Consider the following 14355-nt stretch of genomic DNA (forward strand, 5'->3'; position numbering starts at 1 on the left):
AGACTATGTTCCCATGTACTAACAACGGATAACGATAAACCACGGTCTAAAACTACGGTCGGAATTAACGTTCATGAACATTATTTTAAATCATTATAATACGGCCGCTGTATGGGTGTGCCTGGAAATCAATTAACCATCGATTTCCGAACAAGCCACAGCCACCAGACAACCACACGCTGTGTGAACTTTCAAATATTTTCGGCCGCCGTTTGATAACAACGGCGGGAAACGATTGTCAGGTCAATTATTTCCACGTCCGTATTAAATAACAGCTGCCCTTCGATACATGTGTGAACAGCGGCCGTTGTTTCAACTGAAATAAATGACAAGACGAGAATGTCCGTTCTTGTCTTTAAAAAATACACTGTGTGAACATAGCCTTAAAGGGGTACTCTGGGTATTTTTACTGGATGGCTGGGGAGAGGTTGGATATAGCGCAGGGTCCCGGTTCTCTCATCCCACTGCTGCTTCCTGGTCTGAGCTGCGGCTTGAGACGTGACGTCTCAAGGCCGCTCAGCCGTTCAACGGTCGTAACGGGGTCCCACCCCAGGGCTAAGGTGGGATGGGAGAACAGGGTGGTGTGATCCGGAACTCGGCACTGGAACCGGGAAAGTTAGTGGACGATGGCGTCTATATCAAACACCTCCCCAGCCATACAGTAAAAATACCCCTAGCCCGGAGTACCCCTTTAAATGGATACATTGCGGGTTATCGCATTGTCTTTTGCCCAGGTTGGATATCCTGTAAAACCAGGACATAGAGAACCAGTCAGAAGGATCAAGCTACGTCTGTAAAAAAGCCCCACAGTCAGCATGTGAAATAGCTAGCAGATGGTAGTCTGAACTGTACCGTACAATACCGCAGCATGTTGAGGCTATAGCTATAAATGCAGCAGACAGGCTCCGGAGTGACTTGGAGAACTCAATCACAGAGGGGAAAATGGTTGGCTAGATTGGGAATCGGTTGGAATCGAAGCGTATTCTTCTGACATATGGGTTATGGAAATGTTTAGCTCGATCATTCATACAAGCACTGGCTCCATTTCAGCTTAGAGCCGAGGACAAATGAACAGACCGAGCCGTAAAAGGTTCCTTTAAGAATGGCAGATGACACATTCAACCACACTGTGATCTACCAGGTGCTTCCCGCTTTGTTAAATTCCCCCAGCTGTATTTTAAAAAAAACAAAAAAAAAACGTATTGGGTGTTTGCAACCTCTCTCGACTCATGCATCAGTATTATATGTCTCCGGCATTGGTACATTATAATGTAATGGCATTGTGCATTCTAGGTCAGCTAATGTTTGTGTAAGAGCAATATATATATACATATATATATATATATATATATCTATATGCAAAGCATACATGTAGACGTGGTCGCTATGGTAACAGCCATCCATGCTATATTACCCATGAGCATGCGCTAGTGGCAATCTCTATGAGCTGACAGAATTTCCATGACGACATTATAAAATCATAGCTGTATGTGTGTTGCCTTATGTCAGCCTATATATCCTTCCATATGTCCTCTTCTAGGCTGGTCTCTCAGCACTGCAGGGTACATGTCTGTCACCATGGTAACCACAGCACGGCTCCAACACGGAGATGCCCTGTCCTATCTTTATCACCCAATGGAAGGTTTATGAAAACTACCTTTAATATCATTAGCGTTCAAATTGGAATAAAACACAGCAATAAAGTAATTTTGCCATAGATTCCTATTACATCAGGGCTAGGGAAGCTTGGCTCTCCAGCTGTTGCAAAACTACAACTCCCATCATGCCTGGACAGCCGAAGGCTGTCCAGGCATGATGGGAGTTGTAGTTTTGCAACAGCTGGAGAGCCAAGCTTCCCTATCCTAGATAGACAACTGTCATCAGGATAATTGAAGAAAATCAGTGAGCGTCAGACGAGGACTGAACAACTGGATGGCATCTTGTTAATGTGTGCATTGCATGTGTGATTGTGCGCCTGTCTTTAGTGTGTTATCTGGGTGTGAGCCGCAAACTCATCACCTGAGCGTCTGAGACAAAGGCGGGAATAGTTACAATGTGCTAATTGGAAGCCGTGCCAGAATTCCGAAAAACCTTACTATGACTTGTATGTAGTCGTCTGCCGTCTGGAATGTCTATGGCACTTCTTATTTGTGTATTTGAATATGATAGGATATCAGGATTACCAATTTCTTATGACTATCCGCCTGCGTATTATATTATGTCTTGCAAAACGTGTCATGCAGTAACCAATGCAGTAACCAGTCGGTGTTAAGGCCCTATTACACATAACGATTATGGGACGTACTTGGATGATTACCATCCAATAATCATTTGGTGTAATAGGACATGTTAATTCTTCGTTTACGATTATCGTTCGAATTTTCGCAATAACGATCGCATTTGAGCGACAATTGTTCTGTGTAAACACCGCAAACGATCAAGCGACGAGTGAGAAATCGTTCATTTTGATCTTTCAACATGTCGTTTGTTGTTCGCTAAAAATTCGCAGATCGCTTTATGTAAACAGTAGAGATGAGCGAATCGGGTTCGAGTCCATCCGAACCCGAACGATCGGCATTTGATTAGTGGCGGCTGCTGAACAAGTTTAACAAGTTGAAACAGCACAATCATGTCAGCAATGGTGTGTTGCGCGTCACTCCATGTATTGGAGTGTCGTCAGCAGACCGCCGTTGACTTTAATGTACGACAATACACCTCCTCTCCAGGTATGGGTAAACATTTTTTCATTTCCATTGGACCTGCGCCCAGCTGACCCATACCTGGAGAGGAGGTGTATTGTCGGATGTTTGTTCCTGTGAGGATCATATGGGAGTGGCAGCGGTCCTGATTGCATGCTTATTCAAGAGTTGTGCCTTGCAGTTAGCATAACTCCACTAGGTGAGAACCTCTATTACTGACTCACCTTTGTTACCTGTCAGAATTATGCTATGGAGTGCTGTCTTTTATTCTGTTTGTTGACTTTAATGGGCAGCCTAAACGATGCACAGGCAGCAAGCGGGGAACGAGGGAGAAGGGAGCACTGACCTGACACATCGGCGCTCGCTTCCCCCTCGATCTAAGGCCTTATTCACACGTTCCGTGAAGTTGTCCGTGATCACAAACAATATCATAGCCAATTGCTTTCTATTTAGCTATTCACATGTTCCGTTTTTTTCACAGATCCGCAAATCATTCCGTGAAAAAATAGGACATGTCATAACACAGACGAGATGAAGGCACAGATACCCCCTTATAAGTCTATGAGATCCACGTTTTTCATGTATAGCACAGATCTGACATCCATGCAATGCGCGAAAAACATGGGTGTGACATAATCAGTGTAACTTAAAAATCTTTAAACGAATCCATGAAAAACACGGACAAGGATGCAATCACCGATGTTTTTTCACGGATTACTGTGGTAGATAGCGGACTTCATCCATGGACCTGTGAACGCGTGAATAAGGCCTAAGATTGTACAAATGACTATTACTAATAATGTTTAACCTTTGGAGAAAGACAGAAGGAAGAATATATTATAGATTTGCTTACACAGAAATATTATTCGTGGAATGCTGACTTTAATTCATGAGCCTAAAAACACACAGACTGCTGGGTAAATTTAAATGCCCTGCAGTTCCCCCATGTCATCAGACTACAGATTGCTTTCTCCAGGAATCTCTTGTCTCTGACTGGGATCCAGACTACAGACAGCTATAATTAGGCCAGTCCGTTGGGGGAGTTGTTCAATTTCCCCTGCAGGCAGCTCAATAGTATTGCAGCTCTGTAAGTAACTGCACTCCGTGACTGATTAAATCATTTTGTGCAGCTGGTAGAATCATTGTTATCTCGGTCTACACAGGAGATGTGCAGCCAATAACAGCGCATTTATTCACAGCGATTGTTCGTGTGGCCCAGCCGCTCGAATGATCGCACCGTGTTAGGATGCCTTTACACTGAGAGATTTTATCTGACAGATTTTTGAAGCCAAAGCCGGTAATGGATTTGAAAAGAGGAGAAATCTTAGGGCCCGATTCCACCGAAAGATTATCGTTCAGATTATCGTTAAATCGTTTGAATCTAAACGATAATCGTTCGGTTGAAATGCAGTTAACGATTAACGACCGAACGAGAAATCGTTGATCGCTTTATAAGACCTGGACCTATTTTTATCGTTGCTCGTTCGCAAAACGTTCGCAAATCGTTCGCATTGAATAAGACGTCGCCAAGTCGTTCGCAGTAGATACGAACGCAATAGCGCATAGATAGCGAAGTAAAAACTATCGCAAATATGATCATAAGTAACGATTATCGTTCCATGGAAATGAGTGAACGTTTCCAGGTCTTTCACAATAGTGGTCGTTTGAGATCATTAATCGTTAACGATTATGTGAAGGATAATCGTCTGGTGGAATACGGCCCTTTTCTCTGTTTATAGTCCGTTCCTGGCTTTGGCTTCAAAAATCTATCAGATAAATTTCTGTGTAACGGCACCCTAAGGGTGGTATTACATAGGCCGATTTTCTTGCAAATAACGATAAACGATCTCAGATGGCAATCTTAAATTGTTCACCCTAGAAATATGAAAGCTGTCTGTAAAAAGTCTGGTTTACAGTCAACGCTATTAGGGCCCGTTCACACAGACAAAATTCCACAGCGGAGCTCCCTGCCGCGGAATCCCGCCTGCCTTAGTTTCACACAGTGTCTCTATGGGAGGGCTTGTGTGCCTCCACTTCCGTCACTCTCTGCTCAAAGAATTGACAAGTCAATTCTTTGAGCGGAGGCGAGTGAGCCATCCTATAGAGACAATGAGGCCCGCTGGGGAATATCACTTGTTTTGCTCAGTGTGAACATATCCTTCAGCTGGGTTCACACTATGTTTTTGCAATCCGTTTTTTAATCCGTCTTTGCAAAAAACAGGGATGCTTTGGAGTGCATCCCTTTTGATCCGTTTTTCCACTGACTTCCATTATAAAAATTGCATTAATGCATACCAGTGATCAGTGTATGTAATCCAATGCATCGATGTAAAAGTCCCCTAAGGGGACTTCAAAAGTGTAAAAAAATAATAATAATAATAAATAAATGTTATTAAAAATGCCCCAAAGCCCCTCCCCCAATTAAAAGTTGAAACAACCCCCCCCTTCCTATTTTGTAAATAAAACACATAAAATTAATAAACATATTATATGTTGTAACATGCGTAATCGTCCGATCTATTAAATTCCCACACTGTGAATAAAAATTGATAAAAAAAAGCTAGGATTGCTGATTTTTTTAAAATAACATTTTATATATAAAAAATTATTAAAAATGATCAATACCTCTGATCTACACAAATATGGTATTAATAAAAACTAGAGAAATGATGCCCCATAGGTGAAAAAATGAACGCGCTATAAGAGTCACAATAGGGCCATTTTAAATATACCTATTTGCAAAAAAAAAGTTTTACTGTTCATAACAATAGTAAAACATTAGAAAAGCTATAAAAACTGCATAGCACTGTATTCAGACTGACCTATAGATTAAAGATATCATGCCAGTTTTACCATAAAGTACATTACGTAAACACAGAACCCCCCGCCCCCCCAAAAAATAAAATTGCGGAATTGAATTTCACCCCCCCCCCCCCAATTTCACCCCATAAATGATATTTTGGGGATTCTGACATTATTTTTATGGCAGATTAAAAGGCACCATTACAAAGTACAGTTGTTCCTGAAAAAAACACGACCTCACACGGCCCTGTAGGTGGAAAAATAAAAGAGTTCTAGCTCTTAGAAGGCGAGGAGGAAAAAAAGAAAATGCAAAAATGAAAATTGTCACGGTCCTTAAGGTCATTTTGGGCTCTGTCCTTAATATATTGTATATTTTTACATACAGAGTGTAAATTGACAGATCCTGGCACAGACCTAGGATAAACTTTATACATTGTGATTAGTTCAACCTCATTTTTTTCTATACTGAATTCCCAAATAACTATCTAATTATTAAAGGGCACCTACCTAACTTTTCTTTCGAAAAGATGAGTGCACAAATCTCATAAACTTTCACTGCGTCCATACTCCGCTGGAATGTACATAAGGCTTGAACGTAAGCTGAACAGTACTTTGCTATGTCTTTCAAACGTCCTACATTATATAGATGTCCAGTTTTTCTTTATAATATACATAAAGGGGGACATTATCACTCCCAGTGCTTTATGGAAGTTCACAAACTCTTTACTGTCGCTGATACATCACAAAAATATTGCACCTGCTCAACCACTAAGTAGCCTACTGGCACAAGTTATTTGTCTTCACCTTGTGTGTCATACTTCCTGTTACACAAATCTGCAGAGACATATATTATGAGAGCATGCAGTAATATTGTAACTATTGTAACTGGCAGCAGAGAGCACTATGTCAGACTGGAAAGAATATACCACTTCCTGCAGGACATACAGCAGCTGATAAGTGCTGGAAGGCTTGAGGTTTTTTTAATACTAAATTAAGAATCTCTGACCTTTTCTCGCACCAGTTGATTTGAAAGAAAAATGATAGGGTGAACAACCCCTTTAAAGGTGTACTCTGAAGAATGATGGTATTTTCATTTTTTTAATACTTTGCTTTAAGAAAAGTTCAATTATTTTTTTATATAACTTTGTTAAAATAAATGTTTATTTTTCCATGTATACATTATTTAATGTTGAGTGGCAGCAGTAAGGGGGGGAATTACAGGGCTGTCCAAGCCCTGGTCCCCATTCCCCTATCCTGATACTGTGCTGTAGCATCTACATCGCCATTAACACAAAGCAGGCCCCTCCCCCCTGTGGGGGTCTCACACTACAAAACTGAAAAGAGAGCTGGGTCTTAGTGAATATTTGTTTTTAATTTCTTGTAAATGGAGGCACAGGGGGCATAATTACTGAAGGGAGGTACAAGGGGCCATTATTACTGAAGGGAGGTACAGGGGGCATTATTACTGAAGGGAGGTACAGGGGGCATTATTACTGAATGGAGGTACAAGGGGCCATTATTACTGAAGGGAGGGAGGTACAGGGGGCATTATTACTGAAGGGAGGTACAGGGGGCATTATTACTGAAGGGAGGTACAGGGGGCATTATTACTGAATGGAGGTACAGGGGCCATTATTACTGAAGGGAGGGAGGTACAGGGGGCATTATTACTGAAGGGAGGTACAAGGGGCCATTATTACTGAAGGGAGGTACAGGGGGCATTATTACTGAATGGAGGTACAGGGGCCATTATTACTGAAGGGAGGGAGGTACAGGGGGCATTATTACTGAAGGGAGGTACAAGGGGCATTATTACTGAAGGGAGGTACAGGGGGCATTATTACTGAATGGAGGTACAAGGGGCCATTATTACTGAAGGGAGGTACAGGGGGCATTATTACTGAATGGAGGTACAGGGGCCATTATTACTGAAGGGAGGGAGGTACAGGGGGCATTATTACTGAAGGGAGGTACAGGGGGCATTATTACTGAAGGGAGGTACAGGGGGCATTATTACTGAATGGAGGTACAGGGGCCATTATTACTGAAGGGAGGGAGGTACAGGGGGCATTATTACTGAAGGGAGGTACAGGGGGCATTATTACTGAAGGGAGGTACAAGGGGCCATTATTACTGAAGGGAGGTACAGGGGGCATTATTACTGAATGGAGGTACAGGGGCCATTATTACTGAAGGGAGGGAGGTACAGGGGGCATTATTACTGAAGGGAGGTACAAGGGGCCATTATTACTGAAGGGAGGTACAGGGGGCATTATTACTGAATGGAGGTACAAGGGGCCATTGTTACTGAAGGGAGGTACAGGGGGCATTATTTCTGAAGGGAGGTACAGGGGGCATTATTACTGAAGGGAGGTACAGGGGGCATTATTACTGAATGGAGGTACAAGGGGCCATTATTACTGAAGGGAGGTACAGGGGGCATTATTACTGAATGGAGGTACAGGGAGCATTATTACTGAAGGGAGGTACAGGGGGCATTATTACTGAAGGGAGGTACAGGGGGCATTAATACCAAACAGAGGCACAGAGTGGCAATAATACAAAATGGAAGCACGGGACATTACTAAATTGAGAGGCATTATTACAATATGGAGGGCACAGGGAGCATTATTATTATATAGGGGGGCACAGCAGGGGCATTATTGCAATATGGAGGGCTCAGGGGGGCATTATTTCTATATGGGGACACAGGAGGCATTATTACTAGAGATGAGCGAGCCTTGAGCATGCTCGAGTCGATCCGAACCCGAACGTTCGGCATTTGATTAGCGGTGGCTGCTGAAGTTGGATAAAGCCCTAAGGCTATGTGGAAATCATGGATATAGTCATTGGCTGTATCCATGTTTTCCAGACAAGCTTAGAGCTTTATCTAAGTTCAGCAGCCCCCGCTTATCAAATACCGAACGTTCGGTTTCGGATCGACTCGAACCCGAACCCAGTTCGCTCATCTCTAATTATTACTGAATAGGAGCACAAGGTGCATTATTACTATTTGTGGCACAGGGATATTATTACTATATGAAAGAACAGGGGGCATTTGACTATTACTATATGGGGGGGGGGGGCAACTAATTGATTAACAATAATTTTGCATTGTTTGAGCCCATTAACTTCAATTTTTTTCTATTTGTATCCCATTTAACTGGCTGAGATCAAGACCCCTGATCCAAGCAGTGGACAGCAGCCTGTATGGAAGTGAGACACCTAGTGGACAAGACTTTAGGGCTTTCTTTCTGGTTGTTTGATGGTGATAATCTGAAAATCATTCTTATTATTGCCCTATTTGGCCATTCTTAGTAAAAAAAAATAAAAAAAATTCCCAAATAAAAATCCCGGTGGGACACTCGATTATAAATAATTAGAATTCAAATCTTTTTGCTGCCCTTTCTCTTAAACCCTGCGCACCGTTCCTGCTATTCTTTGTCTGACTTCTCCCACCAGTCCCTTTTCTTGATAACTGCTATCTCTTCATTTCCGTGTTATATTACTCCTTCATCCTGACTGTCTTTTCAACGAAACTCAGAGTTCAGAGTTTTGGATGTGTCAAAGATACAACAAGGCTGATGAGTCACACATTTATGATTCCTTTTGTCCCCTAGGTGCCACACGTCTGATTAGGAAACATACCTGTGTGACATCATATCCTGGGTCAGTTAAACACACTGTGTGACTCACTGGCTGGGACAGCTACTTCCATTAAGAAGTTTTGAATGTTCTCATTTAACATTTTTCACTGGCACTTCTTCACTATACTTCACTATTTTTCTAGTTTGCAACTTAATAAAGTTTCATGAAGATTAACGTGTCACAGGGATGTGCAAAAAGTTTAAATCGGTCAGGGTCCCACCAATCATTCTCCTGATCCGTGGGCAGGCTCGGACTGGCCCACAGGGGAATCCCTCAGTGGGCCCTACCCCTTGGTGGGCCCCTGGCAGGAGGTGGGCCTCCCAGTTTGACTACCAGAGAATAAAAACATTTTCTATGTTATAGAATCAAATACAAATATATGTAAGGTACTATGTGTCTTCTTGACCTAACAGCATCTAATAGTGTCAGCAGTTTGGAACACAAATTACAGCTGACAGAAATCTCGTAACAAATGATAGGCAGGCAGTGGAGTGTGGGAAGATAATAAAGAAACTATACTCACCAGTCCCCGTGCCTCTGGACCGCTCTCTCTTCCACAGCCGCTAGAAGTCATTTTCAGTCATTTTCAACCAGGTTCTGTGTATGTCACAGCCCCAGCTCAATGTCACATACTCAGCTGATGGATTGCCTGCTCAGCTAGTCATGACTGCAGCAGTGTCCACCCTCAGTCAGTGATTGGCTGAGCGGGCGATCCATAAGCCAAGTATGTGATGTTGTAGCTGGAGGAGCTGTAGGAGGCCGGTGGCTACTGGATATCATTAAGGAAGAGCTGCGGGGGCACAGGGATGGGTAGGTATATTTTCTTTATTATTTTCCTGCATCCCCCTGCCTACCTGAAATTTGTTCGTTTCATGGGATTTCTCCTTTCTCCTTCTCCGTTCCTGGCAGCAGCAGCGTCTGAGCCTCCTGTGGTCCCGTCCTGTGATTGGCTGAGTGGCCTGTCAGCTTACAGGCCGCTCAGGTGCTGCTGCCCCGGGACCAGGACGCTACGGCGCACAGAGAGAATAACGGAGTGGAGAGAGGTAAGGTATCAGGTGTCTGGGCAAGGGCTGCATGGACATCGCTAACAATGTCTATGCAGCCATTACTGCCCGATTATCAGGCTGTCTAATAGGTCCAGTAAACGGGCGCCGATCTGCTAGTTTACTAAAATGAGTGTAATAGGACCCTGACTGATCAAAACTTTTGACATGTCCCTATGAAGTATCAAAACTTTCAGTTAATGACAGTGCCCCTTTAATTGTCCTATATAACACACACTGATGGAAATGCTTATAGAACATACACCTTCCAGCCAGATGGATGGAAGACTCTGGAATAATGAAAGGAAACCCCATGAACATAAAGGGCCATTTCTTAATCTGTGATAAGTATTAAATATGTAAGTGAGTCAGGAAAGATGTCGCGTGTAACGTGTCTCACATTGATGAAATGGCTGCAATATTGAGACTGTTAACGCCTAAGGCAATTATGAATTCTTTCAAAAGAGGAATTACTGGAGTGTGATGGAAGCGTTGGTGTTTATTACAGCTGTGCCACTGATATGTGCCATGTCTAACACAGAATCTTGTCTTATAGAACTGACATTCTTAAAGGGCTATTCTCCTCTTAACTAATATACTTAATCTTGTAGGTCTCGTCATCTTAAATATTTTTGAAAAACAGTTTGTTGTTTAGATTACAGACCACCACTCTGCTCTAAAAGCAGTGGTCTGGCTGGTGTGTATATATAGGTATACAGTAGATGTAGAGAGCTATAGGGCGACATTTATTAACCCCTTCAAGACTGAGCCCTTTATTGCACAAAAGTCTGGGTCAAATTAACGCAATGTTCCTCCTCGCCTTCTAAGAGCCATAGCGCTTTTATTTCTCCACCTACAGGGCTGGTTGGGATGTCATTTTTTGCGCCATGATCTCTAGTTTTTAATAATATTAATATTGGTGTAACAGAAAAAAATTTAATTGCTCTTTTGTGATTATATAATTTAATAAAATCGGCAATCCTGGTACATTTTTTTTTGTTTCCGTTTACGCCGTTCACCGTGCGGAATCGATAATGTTCTATTTTAATAGATCGGACAATTCCAGATGCTACGATATGTAATATGTTTATTTATTTATTTTTATTTTTATTTTTATAATGGGCAAGTCTTTTAAACTTTTATTGGGAGGGGGTTTATAAGGTTTTTTTTTTTTTTAATACTTTTAAAAACTTTTTTATTACACACTTTTTTTTTTTTTTTTACACTTTTATTTACTGTAAAATATGCAATCATTAGATTGCATATACTGATCTATGCTATGCCATAGAATAGATCAGTGTTATCGGCGATCTATGTATAAAGCCTGCCTGAGAGCAGACTCTACACATAGATCAACGATCCGACAGGACGGAGGTAAGGAGCCGTGCTGCAGGGGTCCCAATCACTCAGTGACAGGTGCACCTTAAATGCCACGATCGCTGTAGATTGCGGCGTTTAAAGGGTTAATGAGAGTCGGCTGCGGGATCGCAGCTGACTCTCATTACCTCTGGCGCTGGGCACAGATGAGAGCGGGATAGCTCTCACTGCAGCGGTCCCACTCACATCACAAAGCCCCTGTCAGTGTAGGAACGTATATATACATTCTTACTGCACGGTGTATGTGCAGTAGGAACGTATATATGTACAGATTACTGACGTGAAGGGGTTAAGATGTACGCCAATCTTAAAGCCCCGTCCCCAAATACACTGCTGGATTTACTAAGTGCACGCCACTTAGTAAAGCAGGCGTGATCTGCACCTGTCACAGGGCTTACACAGACATCTTTTACTTGCTCGGGAGCAGGTATGGATGTCTGCTATGGTCTATGACTGTTTCAAAACTGTAATAAATTAGGTGCGAAAGGGGTATGCAAAAAAAAGCAATTTTACAAATCCATAACTTTAGCAAAATTGCTTTCTTTTGAAGTTTGACCCTCTTCTATTGCTGTCATGTTGACAGCTGTTGCCTTAGATCCCGACCACTGCTATTAGCTATTCGAAGGTGCGGAACTGGTGGTCGAGACCTGGTAACTATGTTTTTACTTATCTTATGTCTCCCTCTGACATCCCACATGTCTCCAGGGCTTGGATTGTCCCTGGAGACATGCGTAATGTCAGAGGGAGACACAGCGATGCTGAGCACAGTTCAGCATTGCTGCATCCTGTCCTCGCTCCCCCAAAAATCAAACCAGGAAGTGAGAGCAGGATATGGGGCTAAGCAGAATATGAGATGGGACAACTCCTTTCAAGAGACTCTGTCAGGTTTTTTATGCTGTCCTATCTCTGGGTAGCATAAACTAGTGACAAAGAAGCTGAACAGAATTACATTCACTTACATTGTTCTGTGCATCTAATTCAGAGATATCCCCTGAATAACATGGACAATAAGTAGTCATCTCCATTATGTGCATGAGCCCAGTAGTCCTTAATATTTATGAGAAGCAGAAAACTCTGCCCACCAGCTGCTGATTTGCAGTTATCTATCTATGCTGTGTATGGGCAGTCAACTGTCAATCAGCAGCTGGAGGGGTGTGGCAAGAATCCTATTCTCCTGCATATTAGGAGAATGGCCGAATGATGTAAGTATTTTTTGTCATTTTATGTCTTCATTACAGAGGAGCAAAGTGAAGACAGGTTTGCTGAGTCTATTATAATCTAAGGAGGGGTTTAAGGGGATGAGTTAGCAGTGAGAGAAGAGAAGCAGCCCAGCCGTTTGGAGACTGACATAAAACGCTAGAATCACCAATCAGAAAGATCAGTGCGTATCTGGGAGCTTGGGAGAGAAGATTGCAGGGTGATGTGTTTTGCAGGGCTGCCTTTTCTTCTCTGTGTGCTCACTCACCCCCTTGACCCCCTCCCCTTTCCATAGAGCATAATGGACACAGAAATCCTGTTTCTAATGAAGTGAGGGAGGTGGTAGGAAAACTGCTGTTTGAGTACAGAAGTAAATTCTTTTCCTTAATAAGACCTATTAGACCCTGTTCACATTACGGAATTTGTGTGGAATTTCAAGTGGGCCCATTGAATTTCCTCATGTTCCATTGATTGAATAGGATGTCTCACGTGCACTCCGTCATCCAACCAAATTTCGTAGTGTCAACGGGACTTTACAGAGTTTCTTAAAATTGCTTGTACTATTGATAGAGAAAAATGCCATTTAAACTACAGTTACCTTTTTAATAGTTCCCACAGGTCTGCATGCGGAATTGCAGAAGATGACAGGCTTCTTAGATAAGAGCATGAAGGATGAAGTGGGGAACATGTTCTTCAATGCCTCCTATGAGTGACAGAAGGTTATGGTCTTTTACTTCACTATTAAAGTGTCTATTTAAGTGACACTTTTGCCTATACAGTATATTTGGAATCCTACTTGAACAGGAGTGCCATAATATATACTAATAGCAACATAAGTAAGAGTCATTAAAGAGGGGCTACTGCATTCTCTATATTTTGGAAAATAGGGCATATGCAAGGGTGTACACATAGGGGCAGTGAGACAGCTTTAACCTCCCCCTTAAGCCCCATTCAATTGTATGGGCCTCCTCAAGACACCCATATGTTTGAAACTGTGTTGGACTGTGTGAGTAAGCGTTGCTTTTAAATGTATCCTAGCGGAACTCACCCCAGCACTTTTCCTCCTTCAGCATAGTGAGATGGCGGTGAAGAAATACAGACACACTCTTTTGTGCTTTCTGGTTATGGCAGCAAGGGGGTGTATACCGCTGTATTGGAAGCGCACAGTTCCTCCCCCTTTGTCCCTTTGGGTGAATAAAGTTAATGACCTTATGAGAACGGAAAACTTGACCTCTTCACTACAAAACTCTAACTCTCCATTCACCCAAACGTGGCTGGCGTGGATGGAGTCAAAGCCAACAAGCTGAATTGTGTGTGCCTTCTGACTGGCGACTGCTGCCTGTATTTTGGGTACATTACCCCCTTGCATCATCCCCAGCCCCCTTTTTTTCTTTTTCTCTCTTCTTCTCTCTTTCTTTCTTCTTTCTTCATTTCCCCCCGTCCCCATCCCTCTTCTCTCTACCTTTACTTTTCTCTATGTTCACTGTTGGTGGGCACCATTAGACCCCCACTGGGCTCTATTCTTCTTTTTTTCTGTAGTTTGGGTTTGTTTGGAAAAGCGTCTATGTCCTTTCTATGTATATGTTTAA

The 14355-nt window shown here is 42.5% G+C and overlaps 1 long non-coding RNA gene across 3 annotated transcripts in view; it reads left to right on the forward strand.

The window, feature by feature from the left end:
• The window catches only part of LOC138793068 (uncharacterized), a 28565-nt gene extending 14500 nt beyond the window's left edge, over positions 1-14065 (forward strand). For all 3 annotated transcript variants that reach the window (XR_011363210.1, XR_011363208.1, XR_011363209.1), the window contains exon 3: positions 13376-14065. This is a non-coding gene — a long non-coding RNA (uncharacterized lncRNA). The remainder of the gene's footprint in view (positions 1-13375) is intronic.
• The last annotated feature ends 290 nt before the right edge of the window (positions 14066-14355 follow it).

The sequence above is a fragment of the Dendropsophus ebraccatus genome, chromosome 5, assembly GCF_027789765.1.
Source record: "Dendropsophus ebraccatus isolate aDenEbr1 chromosome 5, aDenEbr1.pat, whole genome shotgun sequence".
NCBI classification, from domain to species: domain Eukaryota; kingdom Metazoa; phylum Chordata; class Amphibia; order Anura; family Hylidae; genus Dendropsophus; species Dendropsophus ebraccatus.